Here is a 14,072-nt window from a genome sequence, read left to right on the forward strand (position 1 = left end):
TTAAGAAACACAAAGAGGGAGATAGTGTGTGTGAATGAAAACATATGAGTCAGAGGCCTCTCACTCCTGCCTTTGTAATTAGGGAAATTGTCTCACGGGTCCAATAACAGACATCCCCGAGGGTACTTGTCACTAAGGTATTCAGAAGTGTCTGGAGATTTGGATGCAGTGATACATCCGTAAGGAAGGGAATAAGGATAGTATGTGATATGTGTTGCCTGTTTACCTCGTGATTATGCTTTCTAAATTAGGCCATGCTGGCCACTAATTCATTATCCTCTGCCTCGGCCTCTGCAATGCCGGGATTTATTAGCCACAGTCTGTGCCAACTGTCCATTCTTCGACCAGAGCAAGGATCAATGGCGTAGGTGCACCTACCACAAAAATGGATTCTTAGAGCCTGGCACCAGGTAGCGGAGGAAGCTAAGACACAGAAAGAGACCTTCACCACAGAGCTTCCTGCTTCAAGAAAGCCATCCTCACCTTTACTAGCAGCCCTTAGGAAGCAGAGGCAAAGGCAGAGGCTGGTGGAGCTCTGTGAGTTCAAAGCCAACCTGGTCTACATAGTGAGTTACAGGCCAGATGGGGCTATACAGCAAGACTGTCCGAAAAAAAAGAAGGGAAAAGAGAAGCACTCGGTAGCCAGCTGTGGAGGAGTAAGCCTGTGGTTCCAGCACTTCGGAAGTCGGGGCAGAAGGGTCAGGAGCTCAAGGTCGGCTTCCGCTGCATATTGGGTTCAAGGCAATCTAGACTGCACGTCTCAGAAATGAAATTAAAACAAAACCAACAAAACAAAACCCCGTCTCACAGTAGAATGATGAAATCACTCAACAGTTGAGCCTTGCGATTTAGGTGTCATTGCCACCTTGTGGTAGTAACTTTGAATTGAGCCAGAATGACAATTAAATTTTTTTTTAACTTGTTTGCTTGTTGGGTCTGGAAGGTGAGTAGGGTGTGGGCCAGCTCCGGCCACATAATGTGTGAAGGTCATGGGTCAATCTGCCTGAGTCAGGACTCTCGGTCCACTTTGCGTGTTCCAGGGATCAAACTTGGGCCCTCAGATTTAGCAACAAGCCCCGACACTTGCTGAGCCATCTCCCAGACCCCTTCCCAGACCCCTCCCCAGACCCCTCCCCACCCTACCCCACTTTCTTTGAGATAGAGCTCACTGTATATCTCTGGCTGACTTGAAACTTGCATGTAGACCAGGCTGCCCTCAAACCCACAGAGATCCACATCTCTTAAAGGCTGGAACTAAAGATATATGCCACTTTGTCAGGCTTCCTTTAAAAACAAACAAGCAATAAGAACAAACAAACGAGATTGGCCCAGATGAGTTGTACATTTTGAGACTGTATCAGGAGGCCCATGTGTGAATGTCATAGTTACAGGTCAATCACATGCTGTAGCCTTGAAGGTAACTAAGAAAGGCAGTAAAGGTGAACAAGCTGGCTTCAGTGCATTGTTTTCCAAAATTATATGTAGTATATTTTAAGATAGCAAAAGGTTTATCATGGTAAAGCACACACTAATAACATAGCCATCTATTTAATATTGTTTATTTGTTTTGAGGCAGAATCTCTCTATGTCACCAAAACAATTCTCTTGCTTTACCTCTCCTGTTGGGATTACAAGCATGTAACCTCAGGCTGGGCCACACACTCATTTACTGACTTTACCACGTATCATGTGCTGTATGTAATTTTATGAGATACACCTTTTAATCAGTGTGTGGTTTGCGCACGTGTATGGTGTGTGGGGTGTGTGTGTGTGTGTGTACATGCACACGTGCACCTACACATGGACAAGTGGAAGTCATTTCACCATGAGGGTCCTAAGGACTGAATCTGTCAGGTTTAGCAGCAAGCCTTTGCCCACTGAGCCATCTTGCAGGCCCCAAGCCACACTTCTGTACGATTGGCACAGCATTCCCACCAACATGTGAGTAGTGCACCCGGCTGGGTTACACTGGCTAGGACATCACTAGATGATAAGAATTCTCCAGCTGCCTCGTCATCTTACAGAGTGATTAAGCGTGCTGCCTGCTGTCTTCCCTCTGCTGAAATGTCATTATGCAGTACATTATACAGTCTTCAGTTTCAAGGGTCTCGTTCATATTCTTTCTTCCTCAGTGCCAGGGATGGCGCCAGAGGCCTCAGACATGCCAGGCAAGTGCTGTACCACTGACCTACATCCTCAGCATGAGTTATCAATTATTTTTGACAAGTGTATACACCTTTGTGATGAATGTCCTAAACAATATATAATAAGAGTGGCACACATGGTGTGGTGACACATCCCTTTAGTCCCAGCACTTGGGAGGCAGATCTGTCTCTGTGAGTCTGAGGCCAGCTTGGTCTACACAATGAGTTCCAGGACAGCCAGGATTATCCTGAAAGAATCTATCTTGAAAACACACTCTCTCACACACATACAGTTTGGTCTTGGACCCTGGGACAAAGAACTGAGGCGCATATTTTACATTTTGAAGTAGGCCTGGCCTCCAGGTTCTCCCATCATCCCTCAGTTCCTACCTGACATATCCTGTCCCCAACCCTGAACTTTTCAGCCCAGGGGCTGGGCTGCCTTCCCCCAGAGGTTCTTCCCTATGTAATCAAGATATTTTGGGCTCTCTCTTCTCTCTTTTCTCTCCCCACTTGTGCGCCCTTTCTCTCTTACTCTTACTCCCCTTCCCACTTTCCCATGGTGACTGTCCTGGCCTCAGTCCCTGGGGCTAATGAACTCACTTGAGAGCAGCCTCCCAAGAAATCTGCATTTACTATAATCTAATCTGGCTTGAATTGGCTCATTTCACTGACAGAGAAATAACTTATCATATATAACATATATGATATAGATACGTAAAGGTCCAAAAATCGATGAAGGAAGATCCCAGACTAGGATAGTATGCAAAAACAAAGAATGTTTATTCTGCAAAAACAACCAGTATGCATGAGTCAACCAGTTTTCTGAAATGGTGACCCCAGACAAAGGCTCAAAGGCCTTATAGGGAACCAGGGAAACTGTCTAGAGAGAGTAGGTAATCTGAAGTTTCCTTGGGGGGTGCTGGGGGGTCACAGGTGGTCAGTGGTTTGCTTTCCTTTGTCACAAACATTCAATCATGTGATCAAATAGGGCTGCCCAGCACGGAGGGCTCGTTCTGAGATAAGACGGTTCCCATTTTTGTGGTTTGTCCCCAGGCTGTTCTTTGGGAGGGGATTTTATGATCTTGTTCTGGATTCTATGGTCTGTCCCTGGAGCTGGTGCCCTATGGCCTAGTTCCTGGAACTTCAAGTCTGTTCCTGGAGCTTTCCAAGGCCTGTTTTCAAAATCAGGCCTGGCCCCTAAAGGTCCTTTCAGATATATATCTTAAAACTAACATCTGAAGGAATCCATTCTTGGTATAGGGACTTTATACCAGGCATCTAGTTAGGGTAGTCTTCTCCCGTTATGGAGAACATTCCATTTAAACTTCTTTTATATACGTATATATTTTAGAAAACTTCGACAGTAGTAGGTTCTCATGTGGCTTTTCTTTTCTTTTGTTATTTTTTTGTTTTTTGAGACAGGGTTTCTCTGTGTAGCCCTGGCTATCCTGGAACTCACTCTGTAGACCAGGCTGGCCTCCAACTCAGAAATCCGCCTGACTCTGCCTCCCCCATGCTGGGATTACAGGCGTGCGCCACCATGTGGCTTTTAAAAAGCCCCTTAGTGTTAGTTTCCCCCTCCGAGTTCCCCTCCACCCTGACGTCCCATGCTCCACCACATCTCAGCCTTCTTGTTCCATTTCCTACCCGTTATCCCTTTATAACACTATATATGCTCTATTTCTGCATCGTGAAAGGTCTCCTCCTCCCCAAATGGTCAAACTACAGAGAATAAGAGACTTTGGAAAGCTCAGGCCTAAATGAGATCCTTATATCACACTCCTCCCTTCAAGCCTCAGGGACCTACAGGGGTGCGGGGTAAAGACCAGAAGTGGTGGATGACTCCAAGGAAACAGCATTTTCCAGACACACAGGGCAGATGTGCATATGAACCTCAGAGCAATCAAGACCCGTGCAGTTCATACCAGATAAAATTCCAGCTTGGGGGCTGGAGAGATGGCTCAGCAGTTAAGAGGCTGCTCTTCCAGAGGTCCTGAGTTCAAGTCCCAGCAACCACGTGGTGGCTCACAACCAACTGAAATGGGATCCGATGCCCTCTTCTGGTGTGTCTGAAGACAGTGACGGTGTACTCACATACATAAAATAAATAAATAAATCTTTAAAAAAATTTTTTTCTCATCCCAGCATGGAAGAGGTGGGTGTGAAGCCCCACAGCTCCCTAAAGAGCTATTGACAGGCATTTGGTTGCAGCTAGGAGAAGGAACAGGAGGCTGACAGGAGGTGATGCTTCTGAGGGGGGTGCGGGGTCAGAGTAGATCTGGAGCCTCTCAAGAGAGGTCTCTTTCTTCATCAACCAGGTCCACAAAAATCTGGGAGTTAAGATAGCCACTGTGAAGAGACACTGTCGGTATGCGGGAAGCTTGGCTACAGCACTTAAATTGCCCCCTTAATCCATTCTAGCCACAGTTGAGATCCCCCTTTTGAAAGAGGAAGGCATCACCAAGGCCGCACAGCAGTAAGCCAAGGCAGGCTGCGCGGCAATGAAAGACAGGTTCCTGCCCTTCCCAGCTCCCAACTGCGCTCCGTGGGGATCCCGAAAGGAAGACCCGGCAGCTGTCGGAAAAGTTAAAAGGAAGAGGTGTTGCTCAGGGTTCCGGGACCTCTTCCGGGAGGTGGAAAGGACCAGGGGTGCCAAGATCACACCCTGCCCACACCCACCTTTGCAGAGTGTGGCAAGCAGGATCTTGGGCAGCTTTCAGGCGGGGCACGAGGCAATCACCACGGAGGGAGGAGCTGACAGCGCTAATGCCACACCCATCAACTCTAGGGAACAGTAAATATTTAGCGAGTGCCATTAGAATAGGAAAAAAAATCTTTTTCACCTGTCTCTGGACCAACACCCAGGAGTTGCAGAAAGGAGCGTCGGAAGTGAACAACTTTCTTAAGAGGAAGTGGACTAGGTTGGGCACCCTATTTTTTTTTTTTTAACCACCTTTGGGTCAAGACTTCTGTTAGACAGCATAATGTCTAATTAGTTCACTCTGCTCCTTTGGAACAATGTCGCACATGTCATTTTGGCTAATAGTAAAAGGCCAGCTCCCTGCCTACATTTATCCGCCGGAGAAATGAGTCTGTCCATTGCACAACCCAGTCTCTGTCTTCACTTGGGTATGGGGTTTTTGTTGCTTGCTTGCTGACTGTGGCTTGCGTTGATACTTCTTGGCTTGGTTTGGGCTTTCTGAGACAGGGTCTTTCCATGTGCCCTGGCTCTCCTGGAACTCTGTGGACCCGGCTGTCCTGACACTTACTGGTGAGGCACTCTTGCACCAAGTCATCTCTCTAGCCTGGCCAGGAACTGTAGTTTGCAGCCACATCTGTGGCACAGTGGTGTGGATTAAGCCTGTCTACAGCAGGTGAGCATGATTACAGCCCCTGAGCGATGGACGGCCTCTTCCTGTCTCTTCTCCTGCACAGGTATGAGTATGCGCGTACTCCCCCCTACACAGGCATGTACACTCACACAAACAGTCATGCACACAGGTAAGCAACAAATATTTTAAACAAATTTATCTATCTATCTATCTATCTATCTATCCACGCAGGTGCTTACTGTATAGCGCTGGCTGACCTAGAGCTATGTAGACCAGGCTAGCCTCAAAGTTACAGAGATTTACCTGCCTCTGCCTCTGGAGCACTGGAATTAATGGTGTAAACCACTATGTCCAGCCCAGCCCCCTCCCCTTTTTAAGATTTATTTTCTTGTGCTGCAGAGATGGCTCAGCAGTTAAGAGCACGAACTGTTCTTCCAAAGGTCCTGAGTTCAATTCCCAGCAACCACATGGTGACTCACAACCATCTGTAATGAGATCTGATGCCCTGTTCTGGTGTGTCTGAAGACAAGGATGGGACAATGTACTCACATACATAAATAATAAATAAATAAATCTTAATAAATAAATACATAGATAGTCGGAGCTAAGACTGTTGCCTTGTAGAACTATAAAATGGCAGAAATGTGCTCACAGCAATTTCAGCGATTGTTAAAAAACTCTATTCTAATCACAAACCCAAATCATCTAACAAAAAATTTATTCAAAAAAAGATTTATTTTCTTTATGTGTGTTTTGCCTACATATATGTCAATGTATGACATGTGTGCCTGGTGCCCATGGAAACCAGAAGAGGGCGCCAGAGCTACTGTAACTAGAGTTACAGACATCTGTGAGTCAGCCTGGTGCTGGTAACAGAACCCAGGTTCTCTGCAAGAACAACTCATGCTCTTGATCACTGAGCCGTCTCTCCAGCCCTGCCCAGCCTATTTTTATTTTTAATTCTGTGGTATGTGTGTGTGTGTGTGTGTGCAGGTGAGTGATCTGTTTGAGAAGGCCAGGGAGAGGAACTGGAGCTCCCGAAACTGGAGTTACAGGCAGTTTTAAGTCACGGAACATGGGTACTGGAAATTAAACTTGGGTTCTATTCAAGAGCAGTAAGTGCTGAGCCATCTCTCCTACCCCTAGTAAATCTTTTAAATGGGGGTCGGTGTTGGGGTTGACCAGTTCAAAGCCCTGGCTCGGGGTCTGGGTGGTAACCGAGTTGGTTGGCCTGCCAGCTCTCCTGTACCCACACCACCAGGGCCAGGACTGCTGTGCATACATACAAGCAGAAGGCCACCAGCTACCCCGCGGCGAGGGAAGGCGGAAGACACTTAGAGGTGATGTGGTGACGAGATGGGAGAGAAAGAGAGTGGAATGGTTTGAGCACTATGAAGAGGGGCGGAGCTAGAGATGCGAGGGTGGAGAGGAACAACCAATGGGAGTAGCCTACCCTGCCACCCGAGGCCACGGTGACGTCCCAGCCCATGCTGCTACTGAGAGCCGAGTCTGGGTCCAAGGCCGTGAAACAGAAGGGGTGCGTGCCACCATCCAAGGCCTTCACCAAGCTGACCCTGCTCCTCCCTGGCTGTGGCACTCAGGAGAGTGGCTGTACCTTGCCTGGGCGGCACAGTAGAGCAGGCCTGGAGGCTGGTGGGGCTGCACAGGTGACCTAACCCTTCCACTTGCTGGCTTTAGCATAGGGTGAGCTAGCCAGGGCAATGCTGGAGAGCTGGCCCTGGTGGTGTGGGAGCCGGAGAACTGGTGGACTGACCAACTCGGTTACCACCTAGGCCCAGAGCCAGGGCTTAGAGTTGGTCCGCCCCAACATCTGCCCCATCTGTGAACTGCTGGAGTGTGTGAAGGGGCAGATCCCGCAGAACCAAAACTTCAGGATCTCCATGACACAGCGCCACCACAGGATATCCGAGGGAGTCCCAGTGAGGATCCGGTATTGATAGTATAGCAGAGGCCTCAAAGCAGACCACTGACTCCTTACAATGAAGTGCTGGGAGACTGTTGTGTGCACTGTGTATTCAGATGCTGATTTCTGTGCCCAGAGGTCTGGTTGCAGTCCAGATGTTGGCTTTGTAGAGCATCTCCTGTCTCGATGTGTAAAAAATGTTTCCCACCACTTCTGATTGATTAATAAAGAGCTGATCAGCCCATAGCTGGGCAGAGGGAGGGAATTACAGAGAGAGAGAGATTCTTGGTGTGTGTGTGAGAGAGAGACAGAGACAGAGAGAGAGTCTCCGTGAGAGGACAGATGGAGCAGGAACAGCCAAAGCAACAGATGACAGATGAAAATGGGGCACACAGCTGGGTAGAAGGCAGCTATGAGTGGGTTAGAATATGGTTAGGGCAGATGAGGGCCCTGCCCAGTGCAAGAAGCTGGTTAATACATATGCCAGGTCTCCATGTCATTATTTAGAGCAAGGACAGGCGTAGAAAAAGCTTCATAGTTCTACAATGAAGTCATCTGCAAGTAATGATGTGTAGATGTGTTGTCACTGTATACTGTAACACACCACAGCTTCCATGGGAGAGATGGTTTTGGGTTTTGTTTGTTTTTTTTTCTTTTGTTTTTTAATTTTGTTTTTATTTTTTATTTTGGTGGGGAGAAAGGTCGCAAGGGTGGCGGGCAGCTAAAAATCAACAAGGCAATGAGTGGAACTGGGATGTGTAAGACCCTAAAACCGAGGGTGCCCCAGCACCCCACACCCCGGAAGGCGACACCCAAATCACTCACGAGAAACAATCTCGATGCAATAGCATGAAGATTTCTTTATTCCAGAATTCTGGGTTCCATAGCCGTGCACCACGCAGGGCTAGAGGACTATGGACCCCCAGTGCCGAATTGCGACAGCTTTTATAAGTTTACGACAGAGCCCACGAATCACAAACCAGTCATTTCTTAGCATGGAGAGCCCGCGAAATGGGAGCCAATTGATTTGTACCACTCCATAGTTTTTAGGCCAATCAGTTTAAATTATCGGAGCCGTGCTCAGTGGACCAATTAGTTTCCTATAATGTCTACAGCTGCGTGAACTCCTGCTTAGGGGTAAAGTTTACAGAAAATAAGCTTAGCACATTTCCTGTTACCCTATGGGGCCAGAATCACCTATTCAAGGCCTTTCTGCTAGATCTAAACAAAGGGCGGGCTCTGGAATGTGACCTTTTACCTAGTTTCTAATAAAGCGAGATAGCATTTTAAACTCCTGATTTCTTGGGGTCATTAGAGTTAGGCTGTATTATTTTCTATCCTTCAGAATGCATAATGTAAAATTCACAAAGAGCCAATTAAAAGGATACACACACACACACACACTTACACACACACATTTTTACAACTGTGGAAGGAAGCCAATGATGGTAGTTTGGTAATAAACACAGTTAATCCCAGCACTCAGGAGGCAGAGGCAGGCAGATCTCTGAATTCAAGGCCAGCCTGGTCTACTGAGAGAGTTTCAGGACAGCCAGAGCTACACAAAGAAACACTGTACCAACCCCCGCCCCTTTCATATCCCAAAAAGCAACGACAACAAAAACCTGTGAAAGGAAAGGAAGGCAATCAGACCCTTGAGCTAGCTAGCTTGTAAAAGGAACTGTGCAAGTGGTGCTCTGTCTGGAACTCTAGGTCTCTTACGCAGGCCCACTCTGAAGATGAGAACTGGATGATAGTCCTTCCAGCTGTGTGGATCAAAACAGAACTCCCTCCATGCACCAGCGGAGAAGAAGGGTGCTTGAACAGATGCCTGTGGCCCAGATGATGGTCTTGGGGTGGCTTTTGGAGATAGAGAACCACAGGAAGATCTTGAGGGAGATGCTGGGTTCTCGGGTGCCTAGAGAAGTTGGCCAAGAACTATAGAGGTAGTGTGGAATAAAGCACTGCCTCCTTCCTACCATGTGTGTGCACAACCTAGTGTGGCCAGTGGGTGAGAAAGAGGCGCAGGGTGATGCCCACCTCTGCTTAAGTACCGGGGCCATGGCGGTGCTGTCCACCTGTTCAGTTGAGTGGTTCTGGGTCGATGGCTGACTTTTGGACATATTAAGTAAAGGAGTCTATAGTATACAAAGGAAGAAGAAATATTTCCTATGTGAACTGCAGTTTCCAGAACAAAATTAAATGGTATAGCTATGTTTAAAGATTGTGGAGCTGGAGAGATGGCTCAGCGGTTAAGAGCACTGACTGCTCTTCCAGAGGTCCTGGGTTCAATTCCCAGCAACCACATGGTGGCTCACAATCATCTGTAATGGGATCTGATGCCCTCTTCTGGTGTGTCTGAAGACAGCTACAGTGTACTCATATAAAATAAATAAATAAATAAATAAATAAATAAATAAATAAATGAATAAATAAATCTTAAAAACAAAAGAAGTCCTCAAAAAAAAAAAAGACTGTACAAAGTGACTGACTGATTAGAACTTTGTGATTGTGGGGACTTGGAATGTTTTGGCTCTAGAGCCAAATTACCCTGGGCTATCTTTAGTGCCCTAAGTAATTACTTAATTATTAGCATGTCCTTAGCCTAACTTCCTTGTGTCTATCAGGTAAAACCTTCTAGAACAGTAGCTTTCATCGACCCCAGGGTTAAGAATCTCATCAGATAGTATCCGAGACCAAAGCAGGGACTCCCCTTCGTACTGTAAGCCAGTTACATGGTGCTCCCACCAACGTACTTGAAAAGGGACATGATTTATGACTTTCTTTTGTTGTGTAACCATAAAAACTCATGAAACTTTCTCCCCATTGCAACAAAGTAATTTCAGTCATCGATGTGAGTCCAAGTGGCTATGGTCACTTACATTTTACACTACAATAAACACTACAGCCTTTGTGCCGAGAGCTCTTTTGCAGCACCATTGCTATTTCTACTAGTACCCTGTCCACAGCGTAGCTGTGCCTGTCCCGTCTGCACTCCCAGACAGCTCCTTAAGGCTCGGTCGAGAGCTTTACGATCTCTGGAGTTCTCAACCCATGGGGCACCTAAGGCCATCAGAGAACACAGATGTTTGCATTAGGATTCATAAGAGTAGCAAAATATCAGTTATGAAGTAGCAACAAAAGCAATTTTATGGTGGGGGGGTCACCACAGTACAAGGGTATTGAAGGCATTGAAGGGTCTCAGCATTAGGAAGCTTGAGAACCACTGGACTAGCAGGTGGCAAATGATTGGCGTGCCACACAGTAGGTGCTCATCCTGTCTGCTGCGTGGCAGCCTGTTAAGTCCTCCTTGGATGACAGCAAGATAAGAGAACTATGCAGCAGCTAGGTCTGTGGTAATGAGACTGCTGACACCCCCTATTAGAGAGGGTGCACAGGACGCCACTGGCAAAGGACACTCCCTTAGGAGGACAGCTTCCGCTCCACCCTGCCCTGGTTAAGAATGCTGAAGTATGTCAGAGGTCCAAACACTAACAGGATTGGGAGTTTGTGGTACTCCTGTAAATAACCCAATTCACTTCTTAATTTACCAAGCTAGTCTTGGAGTCTCTTTAAAAAAAAAAAAAAAGAAAAAAGAAAAAACTCTTCCGGTATAAGGTTCAGTAATAGAGTGCGCACCTTGCCTGCCCCAAGTCCTATGTTCTATTCCCAACTACACATAAACCAGGAATGGTGGCTCATTCTTTCAAATCCCGGCTAACAGCACACTAAGAAAATCCTCCTTATGGGGGCTGGAGAGATGGCTCAGTGGTTAAGAGCACTGACTGCTCTTCCACAGGTCCTGAGTTCAATTCCCAGCCACCACATGGTGGCTCACAACCATCTGTAATGGGGTCTGATGCCCTCTTCTGGTGTGTCTGAAGAGAGCAATGGTGGTGCACTCATATGTATAAATTTAAATTTAAAGGATGCATTACCTTTAAAAAAACAAAAAAGAAAAGAAAATTCTCCCTGGACTTGAAGTTCACACACGTGAATAGCATCCCTCCCTCCTATGTACGGAGCCTGAGCACAGACTCAGAAGCAAAATGACAGAGAGTTTCAGAGTCAGGCATCTGAGGAGCCCAAGACAGCCAGGCGGTGGAGCCTCTCGGGTTCAGACCGGGCCTCCCACTTAGAGTGGGTGCCAACACCCACTGCGTGTCCCAGCAAGCACATGGGTGGGTGTGGACACTTTAGACTTCAGGAAGGGTGGAGCAGGAAATGGGCTGGGGCCAGGGAAAGTGGTCTAGAGACAAGCTGGCCGTGTTGGCCCTGCCATCTGGCAGGCCCAAAGCCTGCTTGAGCTCACTTAATCCAGCCCAAGCTAAATAAGATCCTATTCCCTTCGTCTATGAACTGGAATTTGTGAATCAGACGTCACGGATGAGCTGCTGCTGCTGTCATTGGGGAGTGGCAGTGTTTCCGGAAGGACTAGCCCCGCCCCAAGCTGGGCAGGTGGCTGGAGGTGGCTGGAGGGCCCCTGGTGAGAATAGGAGTGTTGGTCTGCCCAAAACACGTGTCCTGGCCTTTACCCCAATATGGTAGACCCTGGCCAGTGACCCTGCTAGTGCCCAGATTTAGGCATCTCTACTCTAACTGGAACCCAGCCCCTGTGTGGGCCTTGACCCTTCTCCTTCTAGAGATGCCTGCTCAGTTCCTTCCCTGGTGTCATGGCGGCTGTACCTAGTCTGTCTCTCATTCTCCTCTCCATGGCCCTCATAGCCTTCTGGGAGTTATCTGCTAGTAGTCTGTATTTTCAGGCCTATCTTTACCCTTTAAGATTTTATTTTTAGTTTTCATTATGAGTATGTAGGGCAGTTATTTGTGTATGAATGTAGAGCCTTCGGAGGCCAGAAGGGGGCGAGAGTTCCCCCGGCGTCCGAGTTACAGAGCAAGAGCGGTACCTGCCCTTAACCGATCGATCACTGAGTGAGCGTCTCCCCAGCACAAGCCATTTCTTGGATTCATGAACATCTTCAGGCCAAAAGAGAAAGAGCGGGCAGGCATGCTCACAAGTTCGCCTGGGGAGTTGGTGGCACTGAGTGTGGTGGAGGACTTGGCATGACGTGGGCTACCCCCGTCCTTGGAAGGATGCATAATTCAAGATCCCTGCTTCTTTGAAGCAAGTAGAGCCATTGGTAGGTATTCTGGCCGTGTTAATAGAGGTCTGAAGTTCAAAATGAGGGAGGAGACAAATTCCAGGGCCTCTCTGTCCCTTTCTCACTTCGATGTGAGACAATGACAGACGGGGCAGGAATCTGATAAGCAAGGAAGAGCTTCCCCAAAGACTCACTGTGTGCAAGGGAAAGGAAGCAGACAGGGGGCGTGACAGATCACTGGTATTTCTGCAGCTTAGGAGGCCAGAGTCGAAGCTGGGACCCTCTCAAGCCATGGGACAGCAGATCTCTTGGGCAAAAAGTTCTGATCAAAGCCTTCTAGTGATGAAAACGGCAGGTAGTGAGTTTCCTCTCCATCACTGCAGGATCAATGACTTTGTAGGAGGAGCTGCTGCAGGAGAATCTGTGTGGAAGGTGGGCATATGGACTCTAAGGACTGCTTTGAGGCTTCCTCTACCTTGCTTTACAACAGAAAATCATTCTTAAGTGTTTGCTTGGCTCAGCAGTCGAAGGTGTCTGCTACCTACCTCGAGGACCAAGGGGCACTTCAGGCAGGGCTCTACCACAATCTGACTGTAGAGGTAGGTGTCTGCCTCGCTGCCCAATGTCACCCAAAGAACCTCCCTATTGATTCATTATGCTTTCCTTTCTTCTTTATATGAAATGATTGTTTTTAAAGAAAAAAAAATTATGTGAGTACACTGTAGCTGCCTTCAGACGCACCAGAAGAGGGCATCAGATCCCATTACAGATGGTTGTGAGCCACCATGTGGTTGCTGGGATTTGAACTCAGGACCTCTGGAAGAACAGTCAGCGCTTTTAACCACTGAGCCATCTCACCAGCCCTGATACTGCTTTTCTTGAAAAGAATCTCATCTACATTCTGTGGAAATGCAAGCGGGCACAGAGGACCTGAAAAACATGATACTGTTTTCCTTTTTCTAAGTGATTGGATTTTAGCATTTGTTTATTATTGTGTGTACGTGCATGTGTGTGGAAGTGTGTGTGGGTGTATGTGGGGGTGCTTGTAGGCCAGAGGACAACTTTGTACGTCCTGTTCTTTCCTACCTTTTTGTGATTTCTGGGTGTTGATCTTGGTTGTCAGGCTGTGTAGGTTTCTCTGCTGAGCCGCTTCAACATTATTTTTGATTGTGAACTGTAGTCCAGGCTGGTCTTGAACACCTGGCGACAACCATCCTACCTCAGTCTCATAAGCCCTGAGAGGGCAGGTATTAGCCACCAAGGCCAGTTCAGCAGGCCTCTCTTACTATGTCCTAGTGAGAGGACATTACAGAGTATGGGACTAAGCCACGGAGTATGTAAAGGACGCTGTCGTTTTGTTTTAGATTTATTTTGTGTGTTTGAATGTTTTGCCTGCAAATATGCATGTGTGCTCTGTGCATGCCTGGTGCCCAACGAAGTCAGAAGAGGGCTTCAGATCCCCCGGGACTGTAGTTATTGATTGTTGTGAGTTATCATGTGGGTGCTTGGACTCAAACCTGGGTCCTCTGCAAGAGCACTCAGTGTTCTTAACCACTGAGCCATTTCT

Source organism: Apodemus sylvaticus, chromosome 3, assembly GCF_947179515.1.
Source record: "Apodemus sylvaticus chromosome 3, mApoSyl1.1, whole genome shotgun sequence".
Classification (NCBI taxonomy): Eukaryota; Metazoa; Chordata; class Mammalia; order Rodentia; family Muridae; genus Apodemus; species Apodemus sylvaticus.